The sequence below is a fragment of the Cololabis saira genome, chromosome 4, assembly GCF_033807715.1.
Source record: "Cololabis saira isolate AMF1-May2022 chromosome 4, fColSai1.1, whole genome shotgun sequence".
NCBI lineage: Eukaryota > Metazoa > Chordata > Actinopteri > Beloniformes > Belonidae > Cololabis > Cololabis saira.
In genome coordinates, this window is record NC_084590.1 from 45,658,987 (window position 1) to 45,671,974 (window position 12,988).

At 41.3% G+C, this 12,988-nt stretch overlaps 1 protein-coding gene across 1 annotated transcript in view; it reads left to right on the forward strand.

Annotated features, from left to right (window-relative positions):
- The window catches only part of si:cabz01090165.1 (uncharacterized protein LOC100333421 homolog), a 686,742-nt gene that overhangs the window by 244,082 nt on the left and 429,672 nt on the right, over positions 1–12,988 (forward strand). The window lies entirely within an intron of this gene.

Genomic DNA, 12,988 nt, shown 5'->3' on the forward strand with positions numbered 1-12,988 from the left:
TTGTGGAATTATACTCCATAAATGGTTTTCATCACCTTCCTGGCAAAGTGCTAAACTAGTTTGAATCCTTTTTTTGTATCCACTAATAATCATAAAAGAAAAGGAGTTCCGCAGGGTTCCATTCTGGGACTTCTTGTGGATCAACATGAGCATGTTCCCACTTGCTCGGATTATTGAAAACAACAACACATCAAATAAAATAAAATCAAAGTTTATTTAGACGGGACAATGCATATTAATGAACACTACATTAAGCAGTGTAAATACACTGGGTTTTAGCAGAAATACTAGTGTCCACCCGCAGTCCCCACAGAAAACATAAAGAGAAAACAATTCAGTCAAACAATACAATCAAACAAGGGAACAAACATAAAACACACATAGTAGGAAAACCGATTTAGCAGTATATTGTATCTAAAGTGACTTGAGTTTAGCTACAGTGGTAGCTGTGGTTGAAGCCCAGGAAGCTGTGGTTGTAGCCTGGCTAGCTGTGGTTGAAGCTCGGGTAGCTGTGGAGGTAACACAGGAAGGGGCCAAGCTACCAATGGATGTAGCCCAGGTAACAGTGAAGCTAGCCATGTGTGAGGCCCAGATAGCTGTGAATGAGGCCCAGCTAGCTGGTGAGGCAGCCCAGGTAGGAGTAGAGGTAACCCAGGAAAGGGCCAAGCTACTAATGGTTGTAGCCCAGGCAACAGTGAAACTAGCCCTGGTTGTAGTGATTAAGGTTGCCACCTTTCAGAAATAGAAATAAGGGACGCCCTGATTTCAGCAGCGCAGGAGCCAAAAAAAAAAGCCCCAAAACTTCTAAACTGCATAAAAATGTGTTTATTTTATATGAAAAAACAAAATGCTTTGATTTAAAGTTTAAAGTGCTTTAATAGCATTGAACTTGCATGACTGTACAGACAGACAACCATACTAGCAGCTGAAATATCCTCCTATGCTACGTATGTCCATTTATTTCAATAATTCAACTAGAATATGGTGTAAAAGTTAATTTATTTCAATAATTCAACTAGAATATGGTTTAAAAGTTAACTTATTTCAATAATTCAACTAGAATATGGTATACAAGTTAATTTATTTCAATAATTATACTAGAATATGGTATAAAAGTTAATTTATTTCAATAATTCAACTAGAATATGGTGTAAAAGTTAACTTATTTCAATAATTCAACTAGAATATGGTGTAAAAGTTAACTTATTTCAATAATTCAACTAGAATATGGTGTAAAAGTTAATCTATTTCAATAATTCAACTAGAATATGGTGTAAAGGTTAATTTATTTCAATAATTCAACTAGAATATGGTGTAAAAGTTAACTTATTTCAATAATTCAACTAGAATATGGTGAAAAGGTTAATTTATTTCAATAATTCAACTAGAATATGGTGTAAAAGTTAATTTATTTCAATAATTCAACTAGAATATGGTGTAAAAGTTAAGGAAAATACGGTACAAATCATGTCCCGTATTAGTTCAATACGGGACGCAACATTTTTTTCTCAAATAAAGGACAATTCCGTATTTTACGGGACGGGTGGCAACCCTAGTAGTGATTGAAGTCCAGGTAGCAGCAGAGGCAGCTCTGTTAACAATGGATGTAGCTCAGGTAGCCTAGCATCCAGGTGGTTTGTGTTCTGTTGTAATGGTCCTGGGTTTATTTCAACATCACCAGCAAGGAGCAGGATCAACCGAAAACATTATGAAATGCTTTCGAAAAGATAACCAGCTGGGTGGTTCGGGGTGTCCTTGAATTACGACAGACATTACCATGTGGATGTTTTTCAGAATAAACTGCAGCAGCCCTCTAAACGCCTGGTGAAGCAGCTTCTTCAGAGCTGCATGAATCCTCACTCAGACCAGGAAAACCGATCATATCGCTCCGTCTCGAAACCTCCATCCTCAGATCTGTTGTCTAATTCCTTACATCGCAAAACCACTTTTCAGACTCGAGATGAACTTGCAGGCATTAAAGGTTTTCTGGAACCGTCTTAGCTCTTAAAGGCAAGACGCTGTTTCTTATGCACCACGTAGACCGAATAAACCCGAGAGACACTGGTGTGTTTGAATCAAATCTTAACACGTTCATGGTTTTTCCAGAATTTTTCATTGTTAAAGTGTGCTGTCTAAATAGATATACCCTGCTGCTCCATCCCAAGAGAGCTGGCCACAATCTGCGGATAAAACTCCTCAAAACGGCATCTGATTCAAACACAGAGCGTTTAAGTGATGGACCTGGGCGTATGAAATAAAACCATGTCCTCCGGGGTCTCACTCTTCACCTCTGGAGAACTCACAGTGTTATGAAATGGTTCGGCAGTCTTTCCTCTCCTCCAGATTTAACATCTAAATTGATAATTCAGCCTGAGAGCTGGAGGCGTGAATGCCCCCGTGTAGGGCTGGAAATACGACCCACCGGCCTGATATATGGTCCCGCCGCCATCAGACGGCGGAATTCCTCTGAGCTCCACTCACTCTCCGAGGGCTAAATCACCGTCACCAAACTCTAAAACTGTCTCTTTACTGTGAATCAGACCTCTACATCATCCCCCAACGCCGTCATTCATCAGGCGGGCGATGGATATCGAATCTTTATCTGAGGAACCGATGTGTTGTAATAAAACGGGGAGTGTGCGACCGCTGACCTCCTCTGCCTCTGAGACGGCCCGGCCTTTCGTCTTCGTCTTTCCTTTAGCGCTCCGGGCCTTTTCTCCATCTTTGTTAGGTTTTATTAGACAAGTGCACAGAGGAATTTAGAATCACAAGGCAAGGTAAGTTTATTTGTATAGCACAATTCAACACAAGGTAATTCAAAGTGCTTTACATCAACATTAAAAGCGGCAAGACACAATTAAACAGTAAATAACAAATAAAATGAAATAAAATGTTGAGAAAAGAGGTAACATTATGGAAGAGTATTAGGGCCAGGCAGGAGAAAAATAAAAATAATATTTTAGAGGAGGAAGATTTCTTTTCCATGATGCACTTCGAGAAAAAAGTCGAAATGTCGGGAAAAAAGTCGAAATGTTGAGAAAAAAGGCGAAATTTCGACTTTATTTACGAAATTGCGACTTTATTCTTGAAATTGTATTTCAACATTAATCTCGACATTTCAACTATTTTCTCGACATTTCAACTTTTTTCTCGACATTTCAACTTTTTTCTCAAAGTGCATCATGGAAAAGAAATCTTCCCCTCTCAAATATTTGCCCTAATACTCTTCCGTATAAAATAATAAAAAGCACAAGTTGTTAAAAAGTAAGGGCAGTAGAGTACAGCAGGTAAGTATTTAATTCAAGAGTACGCTTCAGTAATATCTACATGTTTCCTCTCCATCAAGAATTACGTTTCTGTACGGTCTAAACGTACAAAGAACGGGTCAAATACAGTATTACAAAAGTAATCTGTTCCGATTCGTACGGTGAATCAAACCAATTTGACACTTCTATGCCACAATGCCTGCATTCAGTACCCTTAAATAAGAAATAAAATGAAATAAAATGACATGAAAAGAGGTAAAATAATAAAAAGCACAAGTTGTTAAAAAATAAGGGCAGTAGAGTACAGCAGGTAAGTATTTAATTTAAGAGTATGCTGTATAACAAGGAAAGGAGAACAACACAGAGGACATGCGCCGTAAAACGTTGCAGAATCACTGTTTATGAGCCAAATGCAAACTGTGTGTAGATGCTGCCAACGCAGATGGTTCACACTCATTTATTACAACCCTGGCGGGTTGTTTTAGGCGCAACTGACACAATCAGAAGCAATCAAATGAGGCATTAATCAATTAAAACAAGCATTGTTCAGATTCTGATCCCAGCATAAGAAACTCTCACAGATCCTACCAACAAAAATAAATATTTGGATCTAAAAGTATTTTTATTCATGTGCCGTTCAATATGAACCAAATCAAAATTAATCTTCATTTCTCTAAAATCAGTTGTGTGAAATAAGACCTGGAAACAGGCATTGTGGCATAGAATTGTCAAATTGGTTTAATTCACCGTACGAATTGTTACAGATTACTTTTGTAATACTGTATTTGACCCGGTGTTTGTACGTTTTGACTGTATAGAAACGTAATTCTTGCCATTTTAAGAATGAGATGTACCTGCTGTACTCTACTGCCCTTACTTCTTAACAACTTGTGCTTTTTATTATTTTACCTCTTTTCTTATCATTTTATTTGTTATTTACTGTTTAATTGTGTCTTGCTGCTTTTAATTCAATTCAATTTAATTTTATTTATATAGCGTCTAATACAACAAAAGTTGTCTCTAGACGCTTTCCAGAGACCCAGAACATGAACCCCCGAGCAATTATTACATAAACAATGGCAGGTAAAAACTCCCCTAGTGGGAGAAAAACCTTAAGCCAAACAGTGGCAAGGAAAAACTCCCCTGTAGGAGGGAAGAAACCTGGACCAGGACCTGGATCATAAGGGGGGACCTTCCTGCCGAGGGCCAGACTCGGGGTCGGGGACGTCAACAGCACAGCAGGCAGGTGGAAGCAGCAACAGGATGACCAGGGGTGGGGACCGCAGGCCAGCACGCAGCTCCCGAAGCTCCGGCCCAATCAGCAAGTTCCAGGTTGGGGTTCAGGGTCGGGGAAAGGTTGAGAAGGGGCAGGGCCAGGGAGAGGAGTCTTGACGGACAAACCTCTCCCCCGCCTGACCGGGCCGTTACCCTGCCCCTCTCACTCCCACGCTGCAGGTTCCGGTGTTGTGTATTCAGAGATGCTCTTTGCCACCGGCAGAAGATGCTGCAACATGTACAAAAGAGAAAAAAAGAGAAGAAAATGGGGGACCAGCACAAGAAACTACAGGAGCGACTCTAACACACTAGAGTTTACACCAGTGATTCTTAACCATAGGGCCGCGGCCCAACGTTGGGCCGCGAGCGCCATCTAGAGGGCCGCAAAAAGAATTCAGTTTTGTACGTGTGGGCCGCGAGGGCCGCGGGACTGCATAGCAACTCCCAACCAAATGAGGAGAAGACACTCAGCTAGCTGTACGTGTAATAGTAAGAGAAATGGTGTGTATTTACAGAAAAAATCATTTATTTTGCACAGAGTAGGTTTAGATCCGCCAGGATCAGGGATAAACCATAATTCAGGCTTAAGGCGGACGTAATTGAAGCCACCATGAGAAGGGGGAAGGGGGGCGTGATTTGCCAGTGATTGCCCGGCGGCGGATCCGTGGCAGGACACCTGGGGCGGACGGCGAGACCTGGGGCTCGCAGCCGAGAAGGAGACGAGACTCCCGGTGGAGCTGCCCCGCAGAGGCGGGCCGGAGGCCCGGAGGAAGCGGCAGCGGGCTCCGTCGTTACTGTTGAAGGATGGTAGATGCGTGGGCTGAAGTGTCTGCTGGACAGGACTGTTGTTGCAAAAGCATCGGAAAGTGACTGGGCTGCAGCGAGGAGAGCTGCGGGCTCGTGCCCGTCTGATCAGGCTCGGATGAAGCCCGACACGCTGAGTCCTGACAACTGATGAATTTAATATCTTAAATAAAATAAATCTTAAAACACCCATGTTTGAGTCCAGATACAGCTGTGAAGCAGCTTTCTCCACAATGAACATAATTAAAACTAAATATCGTTCCAGGTTCACCAGCACCTTCACATGTGTATGAGAACCTGACACCATCCAGCCCAGATTTAAAGTTCTGGCAGGAGAAATTAGAGCTCAGTTCTCTCACTGAACGACAGAAAGTGGAGGCATAAGATTATAAGAGGGGAAGAAAGAGAAACTGTAAAACTGTTCAATTGCTAAGATGTGTTTATATTCATTTATTATAAAAATGTGTTGAGACAATTAACAAAGAAAAGGGGAAATTCAAACTGCTGGTAGAGAAATAAAATAAGATAGCATTTGAAAAATAAAATAAAATCTATTTTATTTTTAAGAGAAAAAAATGTGTAATTCAAGTTACACATGTTAAGTGGCAAATATTTATGAAATGTACTTTTTTTAATATAACAGTCAGATGCAGATGTTGATACAACTATGAGGCTACTTGAATATATACACACACCTAATATATATATATATATATATATATATATATATATATATATATATATATATATATATATATATATATATATATATATATATATACATACATACATACATACATACATACATACATACATACATACATACATACATACATACATACATACATACATACATATATAAAATATATATATATATAATGATGTTCTGGACCTTCGCTTGAGTAAATCTTCTCTAAATGGACCTCTTTAAGTTTTAGTTGAATACCCCTGCTATAAAGTGTTAATATTTAATGGGCCCCGGGCCACTCTGTACTGAGAAAATTGGGCCCCAAGGTCAGAAAGGTTAAGAACCCCTGGTTTACACTACCTAGAGATTTACCAACACCAGCTAGAGGTTTACTAAACACTAACTATAGGCTTTACTAAACAGAAATGTTTTAAGTTTAGTTTTAAAGGTGGAGGTGGTGTCAGCCTCCTTAACCCAGATTGGAAGTTGGTTCCATAGTAATGGTGCCTGATAGCAGAACGCCCGCCCTCCAAATCTACATTTAGATACTCTAGGAACTACGAGTAAACCTGCACTCCGAGAACGGAGAGCTCTGCCAGGAACATAAGGCACTATCAGGTCTTGCAAATAATGCGGAGCTAAGCCGTTTTGGGCTTTATACGCAACTAATAAAATTTTAAATTGGATTCTGAATTTTACGGCTAACCAATGGAGCGACGCTAACACTGGAGAGACGTGGTCTCTCCTGCTGATTCTGTTTGAGCATCTGAGATGAAGAGAGGATCCTGTCGTCTCTCCGAACTTGATGGCAGGGCCGGTTCTAGAAAATGATGACTAGGGCTGCATCTCAGATCAGAGGGGGTGCACATGCCTGGCACGTTATTCAACACTAAATTATGCATTTCCCATAATTTCAAGCGGAATGATACTAGCAAAACAAGAATATTTAAAGTGTCTTTCAAGTGCATTTTTGCAGCAACATCGCTGCAGAACAAAGAAAATGCTACATTTAGTCTGGGCTACCTCACCCATCAGACAATCTACACTGCAAAAATTCAAAATCTTAACAATCTTATTTCTAGATAAAATGGCTCATTTTTAGTTTAAAAAAATCTCATTACACTTAAAACAAGACTCACTGGAATTTTCACCTGTTTCAAGTAGATTTTCACTTAAAATAAGTAGAAAAATCTGCCAGTGGAACAAGATTTTTGTTGCTTGTAATGAGAAGATAAATCTTCTCCCACTGGCAGATTTTTCTACTTATTTCAAGTGAAAATTTAATTGAAACAGGTGAAAATTGTCAAATAACAAGTTATTTTTCCGGTAATTACTCTTGTTTTAAGTGTAATGAGATCTTTTGACTAAAAATGAGACATTTTAACTATAAATAAGACAAATATTCCTGTTACAATTTTGAGTTTTTGCAGTGTAGCAACAGAAAATAAAACATAGAAAAATAAATAACAAAAATAAATATAACCTGTGTGGTCCAGTCAAGTTGAGATGGAGTCTCTGTCTCATGACCACCGTTGTCTAACTTGCTGGCGTGGTTGTGCTTGAACCACTTCCGAATATCCATCGTTACTTTGTGTTAACGGAGCAACAGAGAGCAGCGTCTTGCTGGTGAAGGTAACTGCGCGTTGGACGCAGATGAGTGACGTACACTGGCTGATTTATGGTTCTGCATTCCACCAACGCAGAGCATACGGCGTAGGTGTGCGTCGCCGCGTACCCTCTGCGTCGATTTAACGCAAAACCATAAATCAGGCTTAACGCGCGCGCACTTGTCAGTTTTTTTTTTTCGTCTTTTCAACTGAGCATGCAAACACATAAACTGAGGGTGCAATGCATGCTTATGCACCCTCATAGAACCGGGCCTGCTTGATGGCAACACATTTCAGTCAATATTTGTTTGGAACAAAGATGACCACAGCGTCCTCATCATGCTGTAAAGAGCTAATGGTTTAATAAATATTCAGGACGGCGATAGCAGACATGCCCAGTGAGACTTTCCACAGTTTCTGATTCAGACTTGACACTCGGATTGTTGCTGGTTTAGGTTGATCGTGTCCAGTCTCTTTACTTTATCTTGTCCTTTTTTTCTTTCCTCTCTGAAGGTTTCAGCTTTTTTTTTTATCCGTCTGTGATCTTTTAAGTCATTTTTTCGTTGCTTCCCTCCTTCTTCCTCCATTTCACGTCTCTCCGCTCAGTCGATGATAATGCTAATATTACTGGAAAGCTCCATGATCAAAGAGCTGATGATGAATACTAATTATCTGATAATTACTGCTCAGAGAGATTGAAGAGCTGTTGAAGAGACACCACACACACACACACACACACACACACACACACACACACCCTGAACCAAACATGCTCAACACACAATCATAGATGATGGATGGATGGATGGATGGATGGATGGATGGATGGATGGATGGATGGATGGATGGATGGATGGATGGATGGATGGATGGATGGATGGATGGATGGATCCTTTTTACTGTATAATACAGTATGCATTACTTTCAACATATTTTTTTCCAAAAATAACCAGCTCCCTGAGGGAAAAAAAACAGCATCAACAGCTAAACAAATAATCAAAATTTCAACAATTGCTCTGCAAAAATTGCACCTTTAATCCCCACACCTTTTCAGTGAGTGGGGTGGGCTCTCTTCATGTTACAGATCCTCTCAAACCGGGTTGCAGGTGAGAGATTACCACATGCATCTATCTACCCCCCATTTTGGGAACCACTGCGCTAGAGGAAGGATGGAAATCGAGCTGCCAGGCAGGAGAAAACGGAAAGAGAAGAGGATGTGAAGCTGGTTGGTGTGACGGAGGAAAATGTTAAAGACGGGGTGGATGGGAACGGGCCCCCCTGGGTAGATGGGAACGGGCCCCCCTGGGTAGATGGGGACGGGCCCCCCTGGGTAGATGGGGACGGGCCCCCCTGGGTAGATGGGAACGGGCCCCCCTGGGTAGATGGGAACGGGCCCCCCTGGGTAGATGGGGACGGGCCCCCCCCGCCGGGCCGTCCCCCGGGGGGACGATCCAGAGGAATGATTTAGTTAGACGTCCGTGAGGACTCGATAGCCCGGACCTGCGTCCTGCAGCATCGTGTGCAGCATCGAGCACATGCCGAGTTACCTTTGAGCACGGAGCTGCTGGGGGGGCATTTGAGGGGGGGGCGGCCCTGGAGCATCGCCACCAAAACCCTCGTTTTTTTTTTTGTTTTTTTTTTAATTTGTCTGCATATATATTATTGGTTAATACCAGGGCTGGGGATCGATTCAAATGTCCAGAATCGATTATCAAGATTTGATTCGATCCGATTCGATTCCAATATTGATTTGTGTTAGTGTTATTAAAACTGTTTTTTGAGCTGTTGTATGAATTATATGACTGTAGTTATGCAACATATGAATACTTATTATGTATTATAATACATTTTATAATTTTATTTGTAGAGCACTTTTCTTGTATAATCTCAAAGTGCGTACATAAACAAGGGAAAGTCAGGACACATAAAAGACCAGAAGTAAAAAAGCATAAAAATAATAAAAACATCTAAAAAAGACCAGGGAAAGCCTTCCTGAACAGGAAAGTTTTAAGCCCCTTTTTGAAAATGTCCACCGACTGGGGTTGACGTAGGTGTTCAGGGAGGGAGTTCCAGATGTGTGGGACAGCGGAGCAGAAAGCTCGGTCTCCCATGGAGCGGAATCGTGTGCGGGGCTGATAAAGGAGGTTGGTCTTTTGTGAGCGGAGGTTCCGGGTGGATGAGTGAGGGGTCAGGAGGTCTTTGAGGTATTGAGGGGCAGTGCTGTAGATGCAGAGGTGGGTGATGAGGGCGATCTTGAATTGGATTCTTGCGGTTATGGGAAGCCAGTGGACTTTCTGGAGAATAGGGGTGATATGGTCGTATTTGCGGGTTTTCATCAGAGTTCGGGCGGCACAGTTCTGAATGAGTTGGAGTTTCCGAAGGTGTTTGTTGGGGATACCAATGAGCAGGCTGTTGCAGTAGTCAAGCCTGGAGGAGATTAGAGTGTGGACGAGTTTTTCTGCATCAGGGAAAGTGAGGAAGGGGCAGAGTTTGGATAGGTTCTTTATATGGAAGAAGCAAGTTTTGTACAGATGTTTGATGTGGTTTATGAAGGTGAGTTGTGGGTCCAGCTTCACACCGAGGTTTGTAACAGAGGTGGAGAGGGGAATGTCTTGACCGGAGAAGGAGATGGTGGTTATGGGTGATGACTGGACCTGGTGAGGGGTGCCAGTTTGTATGGCTTCGGTTTTGGAACTGTTGAGTTGGAGGAAGTTGTGACTCATCCACGCCCTAATCTCCTTCAGGCAGTTGGAGAGGGCTTGAGTGGGTGAAGATGAGAGGACTGGGGTGGAACGTAGGTTGGGGTCAGTCCGGAGGTACAGCTGAGTGTCATCGGCATAGCAGTGAAAAGAGACTCCGTGTCGGCTGATGACACGACCCAGGGGCAGCATGTACAAGATAAAAAGGAGAGGTCCTAGGACAGATCCTTGGGGGACACCACACGTAACAGGGGCTGTTTGGGACTTGGAAGATCCCAAGCTGACATACTCTGTCCTGTTACCAAGGTAGGAGGTGAACCAGTCCAGTGTGGAGTGATGGAGATTATATTGGCAGCTAATGATGCTGTAAGGACCAATCACCTCCCAGAATGCTGATAGAACTGCTTTCAGAAACATTGTGTGGCAGAATTATCAAAGAGATCCAGGGCAGCAAAAAGAGGGTTTATGATTTTTGTATTTTAACCTCATAGCCTATCTTATCCTGCTTTCCCCTGCTTATCCCTATTTGTATAAAAAGCGCTATACTCAGTACTGAAGTTGAGGGGGGATGAGGGAGGATGGCATCCCCCCTGAAATAAAAATAAAACTGCCATCCCCCCTTTCCATCCCTTATGTCATTTCATCAATGAATGTGGTTTTACTGCTATTTCAACATTTAGAGTTATCACCAGAAAAATAACACCAGAAAAATGTGACAATTTTCACCTGTTTCAGGTACATTTTCACTTGAAATAAGTAGAAAAATCTGCCAGTGGAACAAGATTTATCTTCTTATTACAAGCAAAAAAATCTTGTTCCACTGGGAGATGTTACTACTTATTTCAAGTGAAAATCTACTTGAAACAGGTGAAAATTGTTGTTTTTTCCAGTGATGAGTCTTGTTTTAAGTGTAATAAGATTTTTTTACTGAAATGAGACATTTTAACTAGAAATAAGACAAATATTCTTGTTAAGATTTTGAGTTTTTGCAGTGATCCATTTTACTTATCCTGTGAAAGACAGAGTCATATTGATAAGTTCAGAAAACAGTTTTTTATTGTTGTGTTTTGATGTATTTGATGTAAGCCCAGTGGATATTTAAAGCTTACAGAAGGCTGCATTTAACTGCTGCTATGTCATTCCTGCAGTATTTCTGCAGGTGTTTTGGTCACTGCTAGTATTTGTAATATATTATATTATTTGTAATCAGCACAAATGATCTGTCCCCATATGATAAAATCCACCATCCCCCCTGATTGTTTTTTTACAACTCGAGTACTGGCTATACTGTACAAATAAAGATTGATTTGATTTGATGAAAGAACGGAGAATCGCAGCTGTAGCGCTGGAGAGTTAATGGAGGGATTCATTAAAGAAAGACGGGATGAGAATAAACGTAACTGGCCAGACGGGGAATCAAATCTGCGTTAACGCCACAGATCTCGAGTGCCGACGCCTCAAAGCCTCTGAACGCCGTTCCACTCCTCTCGTCTGCTGCACACTCTTTTCTTTTCTTTTCTATCTTTGGTTTCTCATCCAAGACGTGAGAGAAGTCGCTGCTGCTGTCGGTGCAGTTTTGTTTCCTAATTATTTAAAAAAAGAACAACCTGCTAACCTGGTAAACGGAGGTGGGACGAACATGTCCCAGCGCAGGAAGGGCTGTGATTAAAACTTCCTCTCCGTGTTTGTACAGTTCTACTATTTATTGCACTCATCTTTCAGCCTGAGGTTATTTACTGTATTATTTTAAGCATTTGGGGGAATCTTAACAGTTTAAGGTGGAAGTGAAGATCTGCTGCGTGTGAGGAGCGGCTTGCCTCCCTTTGCTCCCATTTGCTAAATGAGGGTGCAGAAGGTGCTTGATGAGTAGAATATGAAATCATTCTCAAAAATCTTTTCTGAATTAAAAATAATTGATTAAGGTACGAAGAATAAGAAGAATATCTATCTATCTAAATGAAAGTCAGGCGCTCCGTTTGGAGTCGAGGCTTCAGAGTTCAGAGGTCAGAGTCGTGGCTCCTCTGGATGATTCGTGCTCTTCTCTCCACCTCGCTAATGACTCAGCATTTACACCACGACTGGATCCAGGTCCTGAGTTCAGGGCGTCTCATCGCTGAAGTCGTCTTTTTATCTTTTTATCTTTTTATCTCCGTCGCTCGCTTCAATCCTTGCCCTCGTTTCTCCGTCTCCCAGAAGTCGTGATTCCGTCCACAGCCCTCCTTCCTCCACGAGCTCGCGGTTGCAGCGTGATCTTCACTCCAAGACCTGTGAATAACACCGGAGGGGGTGTAATCATTATTCTGACTTCTCTATGCAATAAACTTCAATATGAGTCACTTCAGGGCTTTTTTATTATTATTTTTAACGTGTGCATGAGAAGAGTTACTAAATATGGAAGCTGGCGATGCATTTCACAACATTTCTTCAGATTAAAAGAAACAAATTATAATTCAAGAAGGCTATGTGTGTTTGAAACATGTTATGTGAGGACTAATGTTAAATACAGATGCGTTTCATTTTTGGGAGTCAAATTATGGAATGGACTTTGTGATGAACTGAAATTATGTAGATCTCTGTTGAGTTTTAAAAAATATTGAAAGACAGAATAATTAAGGATTACAATGCAAAATGGTTTGAATATAATTTAAT